Source organism: Sminthopsis crassicaudata, chromosome 3 (assembly GCF_048593235.1).
Source record: "Sminthopsis crassicaudata isolate SCR6 chromosome 3, ASM4859323v1, whole genome shotgun sequence".
In the NCBI taxonomy this organism is placed as follows: Eukaryota; Metazoa; Chordata; class Mammalia; order Dasyuromorphia; family Dasyuridae; genus Sminthopsis; species Sminthopsis crassicaudata.
Genome location: NC_133619.1, coordinates 281,221,435 through 281,237,150, shown reverse-complemented (window position 1 = coordinate 281,237,150; position 15,716 = coordinate 281,221,435). Strand labels below are relative to the sequence as shown.

The 15,716-nt window shown below is 32.8% G+C and overlaps 1 long non-coding RNA gene across 1 annotated transcript in view; it reads right to left on the bottom strand.

Moving 5' to 3' along the window:
* Window positions 1-1,127: 1,127 nt before the first annotated feature.
* Window positions 1,128-15,716, bottom strand: part of LOC141561367 (uncharacterized) — a 69,345-nt gene continuing 54,756 nt past the window's right edge. The window contains exon 3 of the long non-coding RNA XR_012488033.1: window positions 1,128-2,055. This is a non-coding gene — a long non-coding RNA (uncharacterized LOC141561367). The remainder of the gene's footprint in view (window positions 2,056-15,716) is intronic.

Here is a 15,716-nt window from a genome sequence, read left to right as displayed (position 1 = left end):
GACATGTGAACGACAAAATCTAGTTTGCAGACAGAGAAATTCCATGTGAAATTATTACAAAATATGTAAAATTCTTGGGCATCTACCTTTCAAGATACAAAAGAAACTCTTTGAACACAACTGCAAAACACTTTAGGGAAATAAAAGATAGAGTTAATTGGTTGCTATCCTTCATTCTCAAAGACACACTAAACACATCACTATGTAAGAGTCATGTTAAAGTATGTGCCATCACCAGTCATTTTGATTCTGTCCTGTCATTGGACAGTGATAGCTCTGGAAGAGAGTGGGGTCAATGACTTCAGGTAGCTCTGCCTCACTTAAATCTACTTTACAGAGGAATTAGAAGACACCACTATACCATTTCACTATTTTAAGATAAAGCTAATTAAGTGGAGACATATCAATTTTTCATTTTTTTTTTCTTTTTTCTGAGGCTGGGGTTAAGTGACTTGCCTAGGTCACACATCTAGGAAGTGTTAAGTGTCTGAGACCAGATTTGAACTTGGGTCCTCCTGAATTCAAGACTGGTGCTCTATCCACTGCGCCACCCAGCTGCCCCCAATTTTTCATTTTCAGTACAAGATTAATATAATAAGATCAAAAGGCTACCTAAATTAATGAATTTATTTAGTGTCATATCAGATCAGCAAAGGATTATTTTAGAAACTAGGAGAAAACATTCAAAAAATTACCTTGATAATAAAAGGTCATACATCTAAAGGAAACTAAAGTAGGAAAGTGGGAAAAAGGTAATATTAAATTTCAAATTATACTAAGTAGTAATCATTGAGTGATTTAGTACTGGTTTAAAAATTGAGTAATCAATCACTGAAAGAACATTCATATAAAATATATAGAAGCAAATAAATCCAGTAGTTAGTATTAAATAAATTAAAGGATTATACATAAACAAGTGAAGATTCATTATTAAATTTAAAAAATTATGGGGAACTAGAAAGCATTTTGGCAGAAGTTAGTGTAAACCAAAAATTTATACATCAAGATTAGCTTCAAAAGTATATATGAATTTGATAAAAAATATTCCATCATAAATAAATTAAGGTAGATGTTCTTAATTTGTGGTATGTGAACTTTTGAAAATATTTTAATAATTATATGCCTAAGTATAGTGTTAGTTTCTTTTGAGATACTATATATTTTATTTTGAGACATTTAAGTATATTATTTTGAGAAGGAACCCATAATTGTCAACAAGAGCCCCCAAAATAAAAGCAAAAAAGTATGACTTTTTTTAGGTTTATGTATAAAGAAGAATTCATGACCCAGTAAGGAGAGAATAACCAAAAATAAAATGAACAATTCAGGATACGTAAATTATGTGGGAAAAATGTGTATATATATATATGTGTGTGTGTGTGTGTGTGTGTGTGTGTGTGTGTGTGTGTGTATTTATCACAGCTAAGATTAGAAAATAAAAAGTCAATTGGTAAAAAAGAAAGCAATTTTTCTAAGAAAGCCCTAAAAAAGGACCCATTTCCAAAAGATATATTAGAAGTTAATTTAAATATATAAGAAAAAGAGTTGTTTCCCTCTTGATAATCTGTTAAATGATATGAAAAGAAAAAAAAATAAGCAAAAGAATATAAATTGTTAAAAACTTGAAAAATTGTAAAGTCCAGGCTAGCTCCTTGAAGTGCTCAGAATCAGCCAATCAGGATAAGCAAAAGTCCTTGCACCACATTGGGGACAAAATTGTAGTGTCCCTGTTTTCTCTATTGTAATTATTCTCTGGGAGGATGTTTCTTTTCTGTAAATCCTTTTCTCTGTGAGCAGGTTTCTTAGGAGTCTTCTGGAGCCTCCAGACAGAGCGAAGGTAGAATCTTGAATCTTTTCTTTCTGAACCTCCTCCAGTTTCCCTGAGGTTCTCCTGGGAAGTCTTGTCCTTGACCCAATCCAGACTGCCTCCTTCCAGACTGCCTTCTCCTTTTATCCTCCCAGAGAATGGGTTTGTGGGTATTCCAGGGCCTTGTGGGAACTCCTTACTGACCAATGAGCAAGCTCCTTTAAAGGTTTGAACTAAAGGTGTGAACTCTGAAATAGAGAATTGTTGAGTATCATATTAAAGTAGACAACCAAGTTAGCACCTAGTAATCCTAACAAAAAATGAAAAAGTTTAAATTATTATTAGAGAAATACAAATTAATGCAATACTGAAGTTCTTTCTCATACTCATGATATTAATAAAGTCCAAAAAAAAGGGGAAATGGCATAATTAGAAAAAAGCCCATTAATACTTCATTTAATAATGGCATATGAATGCAATTTGATGCTATCAAGATGCCATAAAGGAAAAAAAAATGATGGTTCTGTAGAAACATGAAAAAAATTACATGAACTGATTCAAAATGATGAGGAAAACTAGAAGAACTGATAATGTAACAAGAGTCCTATAAAGTCAAATAATTTTGACATAATTTAGAATTATCATCAAGAACCACACATAATTCCAAAGAACCAATGATGAAGTGTGTTACCCAACTCCTGACAGAGAGAAGAAGAGCTGAACAATATAGAATAAGAAACATGTTTTTGGATATTGCAAGATATTTTTTTGGCTTGGTTACATATATTCTTACAAGGAATTTCTTCCTTTTTTCTGGTGGAAGGAACAGAAAATAAAAGAAAAAAGGAAGAAAACATGCATTCCTATTAGTGCTATTTTTTTGGTTCAACCATTATAGAAAGGAAAACTAATTTTATTTCCTATCTTTTGACCCAGAAAAAGCACAACTAATCTCCACACCCTCAGAAATATAAAAAAAGAATAAAAAAATCCTCATATGTTTAAAACATTTTTTATAGTAACAAAGAACTGGAAACTAATGGAATATCCATCATAGAGAAAAGTGAAACATCATGGTAAATAAATTGAATGCTATTGTAGTATAAAGATTGATGGAAAAAGTTTCTTTGAAACTTGAGACTTTTAGGAACTAATGCAGAAAGAAGTGAGCTGAATCAGAAACACACATTATGTAGCCACATATTATTATAAAGATGAAAATTTTTATCTCTGATCAATTCAATAAGCTGCAATTCAATAGAATTGATGAGAAAACAACCATAAAACTTCTGACAGACAGGTGTTGGATACAAGATATAGAAATAATAGTGTGTATTTTGAATAAGGTGTTAAATGAACTTGTTTTGCTTGAGCATATTTATTTTAAGGACTTTGATTTTCCTTGAAAAATGGAGAGGGCAGCACAAAACGTGCTTATCAACTTTTAAAGCTGGATCTTAAAATGGATCTTGTATTATTTTTTCATATTTTTTTTTTAATTTCACCCTGACTCAGACAGCACTGAAATATTAATTAATTGATTGAATACTGATTTCTTAAAAAAACAAATACGATAACCAATACTTAAAAGGGATCTTTAAAGCCAAATCCAATATTCTCATTTTAAAGACAAGGAACCAGAGACATAGAAAGGCTATTATTTACGCAGGATCTTGCAAAGGGGAGGTTGAATTCAAACTAGGTACTCTGGCCCACTCTGAATATATAAACTGTCATCATATGAAATATTAAGTATAAAGTACTCTGCAAACTTTAAAGTGCTGCATTAATATTAGTTTTTATTATCATCTAGGCATGTGTGAGAAGGCATATATAGAAAATGAAAAAATAAAGCCATGTTTATGTCCATACTGGTTAAATGTTTTTACAAGTTTTGTATATTTATATACACACATTATATATATATATATATATATATATATATATATATATATATATATATATATATATATATATATATATATATATATATACAAATGGTATGTGCATTCATGTATATGTATATGTACTATCATTTTATCATTTCAAGGAATTCTTAAATGAAAATTAATTATAGAAAAGTACATTACCAATTTGTTAGCAACTCACAGTATATGGCATATAATATATGTGATTAGAGAATTAATTGAAGTAGTGAGAGGTTGGAAAATAAAAAAATATTCTAAATTATTATTGGATTATTATGTAATTAATGCAATATTAAAGTTCATTTTCATACCCATGATATTGGTGAAGAAGACAATAAAAAGAAAATTACATAATTAAAAAAGCTGGGGAAAATAAGCCCATTCATACTTCATTGAAAGATGGAATATGAATGCAATATGATACTATCATATTGCTATGCGATACATATCATAATACCACAAGAAAAGAAAAAAAGGGATGGTTCTGGAGAAACTTAAATGCTGATCTGTTAAATTATTAATAGGATCATCAGTTTGTAGATAAAAGGTACCTATGAGACCAAGTCCAATACTCTTATTTTAAAGATGAGGAACCAGAGGCACAGAAAGGTTAAAAACAAATTATGGAACATAAATGGAATGATAATAGAGATAATTTCAGAGAAACCAGAAACTTGTAGGAAATAATGCAGAATGAAATAAACAAAATCAGGAACACAATTATACAAATTGTGGTTAGACAGTCTGTATCAGAGATCTCTCCCTCCCTCCAATTTTGGTATCCTAAACTTCAGGCAATACTGTCTCTCCCCATGTTTCATACTGGCTTTAATTTATCTCTCATGCCCTTTACAAGAGTACTATAGGACCATGCCCTAGTTCTGCTACAGAAAACAAACATATATGTTGTTATGGAAAATGGGAAATGATTCATCCCCAAATGGTCTCCACTTTTTCCCTCCCTCTATTCCCATCTCACTCCATCCCATCTAGCTCTGTCTTCCTCTTTCCAAGAATACTTCTATAATACATGAGAATCATGAACTGCTAGAGAAGGATCTCTGCAATTTCTTCCAATGTACTAGACCATGCTACACATTCATGAAAGTTGCTTTTGTAACCTAACAAAGAAGGTAAAGTGTTGTTTGATAATCAGAAACCTCTCCACTGTTACTGAATTGCTCTTCACAGACAGAATAAATGGCCCTAAAATAGAAAAGTATCATTGAAATAAGCCAGGCAGAAGGATTGATACAGCTATAAAAATGTATGACTTCTTGGAATAAATGTGGCTGGCAGCTCATGTGTGCTCACCCACATGTTAAAAAAAAAAAAAAAAAAAAAATCCTTGCTGTGGCGGCACTAATCTGGTACTAGGCAGAGATGATACTAAAATTCTTTGCCATAAATTCACATTTTTCTCAGATAACATTAGAGCTATTATGATAATTAAATTGAATTAAATTGAAATATTGACACTAAATCTGTCTCCAAAAGAGGCAAGAGCCCTGAGTTTAGAATGCACAAGGTCTGAGTTCTAGTCCAACCTTGTCATTATTTTGATGTGAGACTAGGCAAAGCAACTGAAACTCTCTGATTTACCATTTAATCATAAATTGGGGGTAAGTAAGGGGCATAAGCAGAAAAACTCCAAGGTCTCTTCCTACTTTAACAGTCTAAGAGTCTAGATTGATTTGGGGGTAGCAAAGGGTACATTTACTCTAGCAGCAATTGGACTAATCACAACAGTTCAATAACTGTACTAACTTCTTCAATGAGATTACAAGGTCTCAAAAGAAATTAATCTCACATTTATGGTGGACAATTGGACCAATTTGCTATATGCAAATTATTGAACATTCCTCTCATTAATTCCACTCAGTGTGTAAGACTTGTACATACATATAGTAAAGGCAATAGAGAATAGCAGATGTTAAAATGAGGAAGATATAGATTTACATATGGTCTCTAATATTTTAAGCCATTCTTTTTTTTTTAACACTTTTTATTTTCAAAACACATGCATGGATGATTTTCAACACCTCTCTTTCCTAGATGGCAACTACTCCAATATATGTCAAACTTCTACACATATTTCAACAATTATCATGTTACACAAGAAAAATCAAATCAAAAAGAAAAAGAGAAAGAAAACAAAAATCATGTGAACAGTAACAAAAAATGAAAATGCTATGTCGTGATCCATACTCAGTTCCTTTCTGGGGGATCACTCAAGATCACAATCTTAAAGACTGCAATCTTAAAAGACTAATTGTTTCACAGTCAATAATTTAATAATCTAGTGTTTGACACATCCAAACACCCCAACTTTTAGGATAAGAATTCACTATTTGACAAAAATTGCTGGGAAAATTGGAAATCAATAAGGCAGAAACTAGGCATTGACAAACGCTTAACACCATAAACCAAGATAAGATCAAAATGGGTTCATTACCTAGGCATAAAGAATGAGATTATAAATAAATCAGAAGAACATAGGACAATTTACCTCTCAGACCTGTGGAAGAGGCAGGAATTGATGACCAAAGAGGAACTAGAGATCATTATTGATCACAAAATAGAAATTTTTGATTATATCAAATTGAAAAGTTTTTGTACAAACAAAACTAATGTAGACAAGATTAGAAAGGAAGCAATAAACTGGGAACAGTTTTTTACAGTCAAAGGTTCTAATAAAGGCCTCATTTCCAAAAAAAAATATAGATAATTGACCCTAATTTATAAGGCATCAAGCTATTCTCCAATTGATAAATGGTCAAAGGATATGAACAGACAATTCTCATATGAAGAAATTGAAACTAGCCATATGAAAAGATGTTCCAAGTCATTATTAATCAAAGAAAAGCAAATTAAGAGAACTCTGAGATACCAGTACACCACTTTCTGATTGGCTAGAATGACGGGGAAAGATAATGTGGAATGTTGGAGAGGATGTGGGAAAACTGGACACTGATACATTGTTGGTGGAATTGTGAATACATCCAGCCATTCTGGAGACTGACTTGGAACTATGCTCAAAAAATTATCAAACTGAGCATACCCTTTGATCCAGCAGTGTTACTACTAGGCTTATATCCCAAAGAGATTTTAAAGAAAGAAAAGTATGTGCAAGAATGTTTGTGGCAGCCCTCTTTGTAGTGGCCAGAAACTAGACACTAAGTTGATGCCCATCAATTGGAGAATGGCTAAATAAATTGTGGTATATGAATATTATGGAATATTATTGTTCTGTAAGAAATAACCAGCAGGATGATTTCAGAAAGGCCTGGAGAGACGTGTAATGACTGATGCTAAGTGAAATAAGCAGGACCAGGAAATCATTATATACTGCAACAACAATACTATATGATGATCAATTCTGATGGACGTGGCCCTCTTCAACAATGAGATGAACTAAATCATTTGTAATTGAATAGTAATGAATTGAACCACCTACACCCAGTGAAAGAACTCTGGGAGATGACTATGAACCACTACATAAAATTCCCAATCCCTCTATTTTTGTCTGCCTGCATTTTTTATTTACTTCACAGGCTAATTGTACACTATTCAAAGTCCAATTATTTTTGTACAGCAAATAACTGTATGGGCATATATACATATATTGTATTTAACTTATGCTCTAACATATTTAACACATATTGGTCAACTTGCCATCTGGGGGAAGGGGTGGGGGAAAGGAGGGGAAAAGTTGGAACAAAAGGTTTTGCAGTTGTCAATGCTGAAAAATTACTCATGCATATATATGTAAATAAAAAGCTATAAAAATAAATGAATTTCAAAAAAAGACTAATTGTTTTAGTACCTACTGATCTGCAGAATACAGGGAGTTTCCTCAATAAGAATACTAACTTCTGACAATCTAACAAATTACTTTATATCTGAATGCTTCTGGGTAATATTTTACCTTAAATTGCAATCATGTTGTTAATATAGTTTGGTATAGGTAATTTTTACCTAGGAGTTTATTGCAATGATGAAGTGATAGGTCATATACGTATACACATATAAACTTTTGTTTATAGATATATGGACTCTTTCAGGAATCTCAATTTTCAGGACATTTACCCCTTCCTTCATACAATAATATTGTCCTGCTTATGCAGCACTATAAAGTTATATGAATGCTAGCTATTTTTCTTCTCTCTTTCTCCTCCTCCTCCTCCTTATCATCAAGCACAAAGAAGCTAAATGAGAGTAAACTGAAGATTCAGGAGGAACTGGGTACCAATCAGCCTTTGATACTGATTAGATGTATGACCCCATATTATTCACTTAACTATTGTCTTTCTCATTTGTAACAGGAGCCATTTCCCAGACTTGTCAAGATCAAATGAGATTATATCTATAAATAGCTTCATATACATTAAAACACTATGAAAATGCAAATTGTTTATTATCATGAATAATGATGCATATTATTATTATTATATTTTATGATTCCAAATGAAGTCAGCATGGCAATTGAAAAGAGAAGTATAATTGGAATAACAGAGTCCTTACATATCTCTATGACTATAGGAATAGTCACTTGACCTTTTTTTTTTTTTAATCTTGTTTCCTCAGATATAAACTAATGGATGATCTCTAAATTCCCTTCAAACACTAAATCTTGTTAGGTCCAGAGTGGAGAGTTTCATAAATGAAAACTATTTAAAGCCTCATCTACAATCAAATAGAAGAACTTCTCCATCTCTTTTTTCCTGATCCCTAGAGAATGGAGTGATTGCAGATTATAGTGGGACAATGACATTTCTAGGTTGGGAAGAGAGGTAGGGAAAGAATCACAGCTTTTAATATAATAATGATAATTTCCAATTTAATTTTTTTTTTTGTTTTCCCTTAGCAGGGAACATTTTTGCATTCTGGCAAAAGCTGCTCAGATAATTGCACTCCAAGGGCTGTTTTGCTTTTGGACTAAATTTATTGTGATCAGGGAAGCAGCCATGTAATCAGAGGACATTACTTCATGCTAAATTACCCTGCCCTTCCTTTAGTGTTGCCCATTGACTAAAATAAGTGAATCATTCTTTTCTTCCTTTGACTTTTCTTTCCATAATCTGACCAGGATGAATAACTGCTGTTTGCTAGACGGTGTAACCACAAACAGTTTCTAAATTAATTAACCTTGAACCAATATCTCTAGGCTTTTGACAATCCCCTATCAGCACTTTAAATATGAAAGGGGGCTGATGTAGTATTATCTCCCACACCCCAAGTTATTTCTCTTGATTTATTCTGTGCGCTTTTTCTTGACTAAAAGATGACTGATTTTTAGAGTTTACAGATTTTCACTAGCTGTCTCATTTGACCTTATATGGAAGCCTCTTGTCACTTCAAGGAGAAATGTTATGTTTTTCTCTCCCATTGTAAACACTTAAAGAGCCTGATACCTTTTATTGAAGGATGGATGGTTTCCTATAGTCAAGTACATTAAGTGACCATAAGTACAAGCCTCTTTACTAATTCCTTTGGGTTCCATTTTCTCTTCACTGCATACATATATAATTTCCACTTATCTTAATGGGAGTTTTGCACATGTATCAAGGGGAAAATTGACATATTCAAAAGTCAGGAAAAGTGCTCTTTAAGTAGCATCATATAATAGATCTATTCAATACCAACAGGACTTACAAAATAAATATTATTAGTGCAGAGTCTGCAAACCAGCTATTCTTACATCAGCCTATGTTCCATGCTACTATGGAAGCATAGCACAATGACTGAAGGACTTGTTTTGGCACCAGGAAGACCTGGATTCAAATTCCCCACTGAAATTTTCTGGATTTGAACCTTAGTTCACTTACCTCTATGTGATTCATATATATTTATATATCCATGGTCATGTGAAAGTTTCCCAGAAGAAAAGAATGGAAAAAGTTTAAGATGCCCCTCTGAGAAAAATACCTTGAATGATAAAGATGATCTACTCTCCAGAAGCTTATGATCTTTTAGAATTATCTGGGGCACTTTAAGTTTCAGTGATTTGTCCACCATTACAAAACAAATGTGCATCAGAAGCAGGAACTTATTCCTAGAATACCTATCTTTCAGTACTGCTTTCTATCTAGTGAACCACTTTATATTTCAGGTTGCTTAATGACAAATGTCTTATAATATTCCAAAGTCCTTAATATTATTAAATAGAATTCAAAATACATATTTAAACATATATATTTAAATGACATTGAGTGAAGAGGATATATTGTCTATTTTTTAAAAAGTCACATGATCAAAAATATGGAAGTATAATAGTAAACTAAAGGTTTCTATCCTAATTATTTTATTTCACAGGTGAGGAGACAGAGGCTTCTGTATTTTATGACTATATATGTAGAAAGTGGCCAAGTTAGGATTGATATTAATTTAAATAATGCTATATTTAGATCATATTTTATTTATGACCAATAAAATATATGTAGAATTGCTAGAGTAAATAATATTGTGCAATAAGGAATATTTTTTAATGTTCCTAAGAGTAAATGGTTCCTTAACTCTTATTTTTCTATGTGATTGTATAGGAGTTTCATACCAGCTAAATTGTTCAGGATATAGAACACTGAACTTGGAGTCAGGATGACTCATTTTTCTGAGTTCAAATCTGACCTCAGATACTTATTAGCTGTGTGCCTTAAACAAGTCACTTAATTCTATTTGCCTCAGTTCCTTATCTGTAAAATAAGCTGGAGAAGGAAATAGCAAATCCCTCCAAGTTATCTTTGCTGAGAAAACCCCCCAAAAAGGGGTCATGTAAAATCAGACACAAAGGAATGAACCTTTTAGCTATTTGTTATGATTTTCATAATCTGTTTTTTAAGGATGTTTTCTCAACTTCTCACTTTTCTAGTCAGGATGATCTCTGATATAGGCTCTGCATTTATAATACCTTGCAAATGAGAAGTATGAACAACACAGATGCGAGATCCCAGACCCATTTCCTGGGATTTGGGTAAGAAAGGGGGAGAACAGAGGAAGGATGTCCTTCTCTTACCAATCCAATTAACATTTCCTGTTTTGTGAGTGAATTATGATTTTCAATCTCTGGACACGGTATGAAAGAGCATGTAGGAATTTCTACTAGCTAGGAAAGTTATCTCAGTCTTAATAGTCTTAAGGATGCAACATATTCCAATTAGGTAGCCAAATACCTCAATCCCCATCCACACATCCATCTGGCAGTTATCACATTTAGAAAATCTAGTTGTGATCCAAAGAAACAATTGAACAAGTTCTGTATCAAGGTTGAAACAAACACTTTTAGGAAGCCTTCATTAAACAAATACACTTTCTTGGAAGAATACTTCTAAGGCTAGATGTAAAATGAGATGGGTTTTATATATATATTTTCCTAGAGAAAAACATGAAGCACAAAAGGTATTTTAAAACATCAGTTGTTACTTTGAAATTATTTCCTATTAACTAGAAGGAGAAAAAAAAAGAAATTAGTTGTTTTTAAAAATTAATCCAAAAATATTTTTTCTTTTGCTGGCAATATTATTTCTGTACATAGTAATAGTTTAAAGAAGAATGAAATAATACAATACATACCATGCCATAGTTAAGTCTTTACTTATCTATAGTTTAAATAAGAAAAGGGATGGGGGAAAGAAAGGAATGAACAAGCATTTATTAAACACCTAATATTTGCACAGGAGCTTTAAAGTATTATCTCATTTGATTTTCACATCAACCTTGGGAGATAGACATTGTTATTATCATCTCCATTTTATTAAGATGAGCTGAAGAAATTGGGACAGGCAAAAGTTAAGGGTCTTCCCCATGGTTCCTCAGAAAATAAGTATATCAGAGTAGATTTGAACTCAGTCTTTCTATCTCCAGGCTCAGCACTATTGCATTGTACCATATAGTGATCTTGATATTTTAATTATTTTTTTTTAATCTCAGTGTCTACCAATTTTTATTGCAAAAATATCTGCATCTGAGTGCTTATGGAATACAGAGATGTATCAATACCAAATTGTCTGAAATACGTAACATTTAATAGGCTATTAAACCAAGGTAGAACTATCAATATTTTGTAGCTGCTTGGTGGCCCAATGAAGAGAGGTTCAGTCCTGGGATCAGAAATACTTATCTTTGTGAGTTCAAAACTGTATTTAAGCATTTACTAGTTTCATAAGCCTGGTCAAATCACTAAACCCTGTTTGCCTTGGTTTTCTCATCTATAAAATGAGTTGGAAAAAGGAAATAACTAACCACTCTAGTCTCTTTACCAAGGAAATTCTACATAGGGTCATGAAGAGATGTGTACAATTGAGAACAACTAAACAACAGTGACATTTTATCCATATCCAACACCTTGAATTTAAAATGCATTTAATAAATATTTAAATAAATTATTTACAGCAAAGCTTTAAAAAAAATCCTTTGGAATACACATACATACATGCATAGATAAGTATATATGATAATCATCTCTTTATTAATGATTATTAAAGTCATATTAAAAGAAAAAAATGCTACAGGAACCCTCAATTTATATATTTTTTAATTTTGTAAGGACAATGCTTATTAATATCTTATTACTTGAATACCTACAAACCAGAGTTCTTGTCCTTATCTTCATTTGCAAGAAAAGTGATGTTTGTTAATGATATGCTCTTTTGGATATTCAAGGAATTCTTTCCACATTTTTTAAACAGAAATCACCTTGAAATTCTTGATTTGATCAATATCACCTGTTTTTCTCTAAACAATGTACTTGGTGTGTCTTAGTAAATGTATTCCAAGGATATCTTATACTTTATGTGAAATGTATTAATCATTCATGTCAACTTGAGTGACTTCTTTTTTTTTTTTTTTTATCAGACTTCAACTTTCCAAGCAAGGTCATTTCTGTAAGATTCATTGCAAAGTATCTTGCTGACAATTTGTTCTTCTATTTCTAAAATAGAATGATGCATTTACCAGTCATCAGTCTGTACAATTTTTAGTGTTAATTTTATGAAGAAAGAAAATCAGACTTTTATCTAGGTATCTGTGAAATTGAACTCATGGAAAAAGAAGTCAGAAGTGAATGTGTTGTATTGTTGGATGAAGTGATCAATTGTAGTCATTTGTCCTTTCATTTCTTATAAAATTATTATTTTTACAAAGTTGTTTATATTATCTAAGACCCTTAATGTCTTCAGTAATATGTCAGAATTATTGTAAAACACTGTTTCTGGGGAAAGAAAGTCTGTGTTTGCTCGGGGGAGGGTTGAACAGATGGGGCAAAGGCTGAGGGCAGGCAAGCCAGAGTGAGACAGACAGCTCACACAGCTCAGACCAGAGGGGGGAGGGGTACAATCTTTGCCTTTTCTGCAAAAAAAGCTTTTACCCCAGTGTGGATAGTTCGTCTTGGCAGCAAGCCAGGAGCAGCAGAGAGGGTGTAAACACCAGAGGTGAAGAATAAAACCCAGGAAAGCTAGTGTCTCTCAGGACCTGGCCACCCCTACCCCCACCTGGATTGATTCAGCATGTTCTTAGATCCTCAGAGTGCAAACACAGCACAGCCATTACTGTCCTGCTAGTGCCTCACTGCTATCTGTCTCCCTCAGTCTGTAGAGGAAGCCCAGTAAAACTATCCAGACCCCTCCCCCCAGAAACAGACCAATTGTTTCTCTTGTCAATTTGTTTTCTTTGATTCTGCTCTGACAAAAAGAACAAAAAATTCAAAAGGGCTCTAACCGTTGACAGCTTCTGTATGGAGAGAGAGCAGACTTCAAACACTGAGGAGACTAAAAACAGACTGTCCCCAGAGGAATCCCCTAAGGGGGATATGATCTGCTCCTCAATACAAATGAATCTCATAGAGGAAATCAAAAAGGCTCTCACAAGAGAGCTAGAAGAGAAATGGGAAAAGGAAAGGGAAGCTTGGCAAGAGAGCCTGGAGAAGTCATTCCACACATTTAAAGACAGAGTGGATAAAGAAAACATATCATTGAGAAACAAAATTAGTGAGCTGGAAAAAGAAAACAGCTCTCTAAAAAATAAAATGGATGAAAAGGAAAAAAATTCCATAGAAGAAAAAAACTCACTTAAAAACTCAATTGAACAAGTACAAAAAGATATAAAAAAGTAATTGAAGAAAATACATCATTGAAAATTAGACTCGAACAAGTAGAAATGAATGACTCAAGAAGAAACCAAGAAGTAGTCAAGCAAAACCAGAAAAATGAAACAACAATTGAAAAGAATGTCAAGTACCTTATCAGAAAGACAACAGACCTAGAAAACAGATGCAGGAGAGACAATTTGAGAATAATCAGACTCCCTGAAAAATGTTAGGAAAAAAAGAGCCTGAACACTATTTTCCAGGAAATTATCAAAGAGAACTGCCCAGACATTTTGGAAAAAAAGGGTAAAATAGACATTGAAAAAATTCATCGATCACCTACTGAAAGGAACCAAAAATAAAAATGTCAAGAAATATAGTGGCTAAGTTCAAGAAACATCAGACGAAAGAAAAAATGCTGGAAGCTGATAGAAAAAAGCAATTCAGATATGGAGGATCCACAATAAGGATAACCCAGGATTTAGCAGCGTCCACATTAAAGAAATAAAGGGCCTGGAACATGATATTACATAAGGCTAAGGAGCTTCATATGCAGCCAAGAATAACTTACCCAACAAGAATGAGCATCATTTTTCAGGGAAGAAGATGAACATTTAACGAAATAAATGAATTCCATCTATTCTTGATGAAAAAACCAGACCTACACAAAATGTTTGGTCTTCAAATACAGAACTCAAGAGATATCTAAAAAGGTAAAGAGAAATATTGAGAACTATATTTCTGCCATAAAGATATGTAAAGAACACATGTATAATTTGTTCTAGAAACTAGAGGTGGAAAGGAAATTATATCATAAAAAAGGGTAAAGTGGTGGTACTACATCTCATGAAGAGGCAAAGGTAACCTATTATAACTGAGAGAAAGAAAGGAGGGAGAGCAACATAGTGTGTATCAGTAGACATATTTGATTTATTGTGAAACTTCTTCCACTTCATTGAAAAGTGAGAGGGAAGGAGTAAGCTAAGGGGTAGGGAATACAGAAACTGTGAGAAAAATGGATAAAATAGGAAGAGGAATGTTAAGGTGGGGGAAGGATACTTCCAATGGGAAGGCTGTGAAAAGCAGATGGTGCTAACAAGTTTAATACTGGGGAAGGGGGTAAAGGAGAAGGAAAGGAGAAAAGCATAAGCAGGGGTTAACAGGATGTCAAGCAATATAGAATTAGTCCTTCTAACCATAAATGTGAATGAGGTAAACCCCCTCATAAAGAGGAAGCACTTAGCAGACTGGATTAAAAGTCAGAATCCTACTATATGTTGTTTACAGGAAACACACCTGAAACAGGGTGATACATTCAAACTAAAAGTAAAAGGATGGAGCAGAATCTACTATGCTTCAGGTAAAGCCAAAAAAGCAGGGGTAGCCATCCTCATCTCAGATCTAGCAAAACCAAAAATTGATCTAATTAAAAGAGATAAGGAAGGGCATTATATCCTACTAAATGGTAGCATAGATAATGAAGCAGTATCAATATTAAACATATACACAACAAGTGGTAGAGCATCTAAATTCTTAAAAGAGAAATTGAAAGAGCTGCAAAAAGAAATAGACATCAAAACTATAATAGTGGGAGATCTCAAACTTGCACTCTCAGAATTAGATAAATCAAACCACAAATAAATAAGAAAGAAGTCAAAGAGGTAAATAGAATACTACAAAAATTTGATATGATAGATCTTTGGAGAAAGCTAAATGGAGACAGAAAGGAATATACTTTCTTCTCAGTAGTTCATGGAACCTATACAAAAATTGATCATATACTAGGACATAAAAACCTCAAAATCAAATGCAGTAAAGCACAAATAGTAAATGCATCCTTTTCAGACCACAATGCAATTAAAATTACATTTAATAAAAAGTCATGGGAAAATAGACCCCCAAA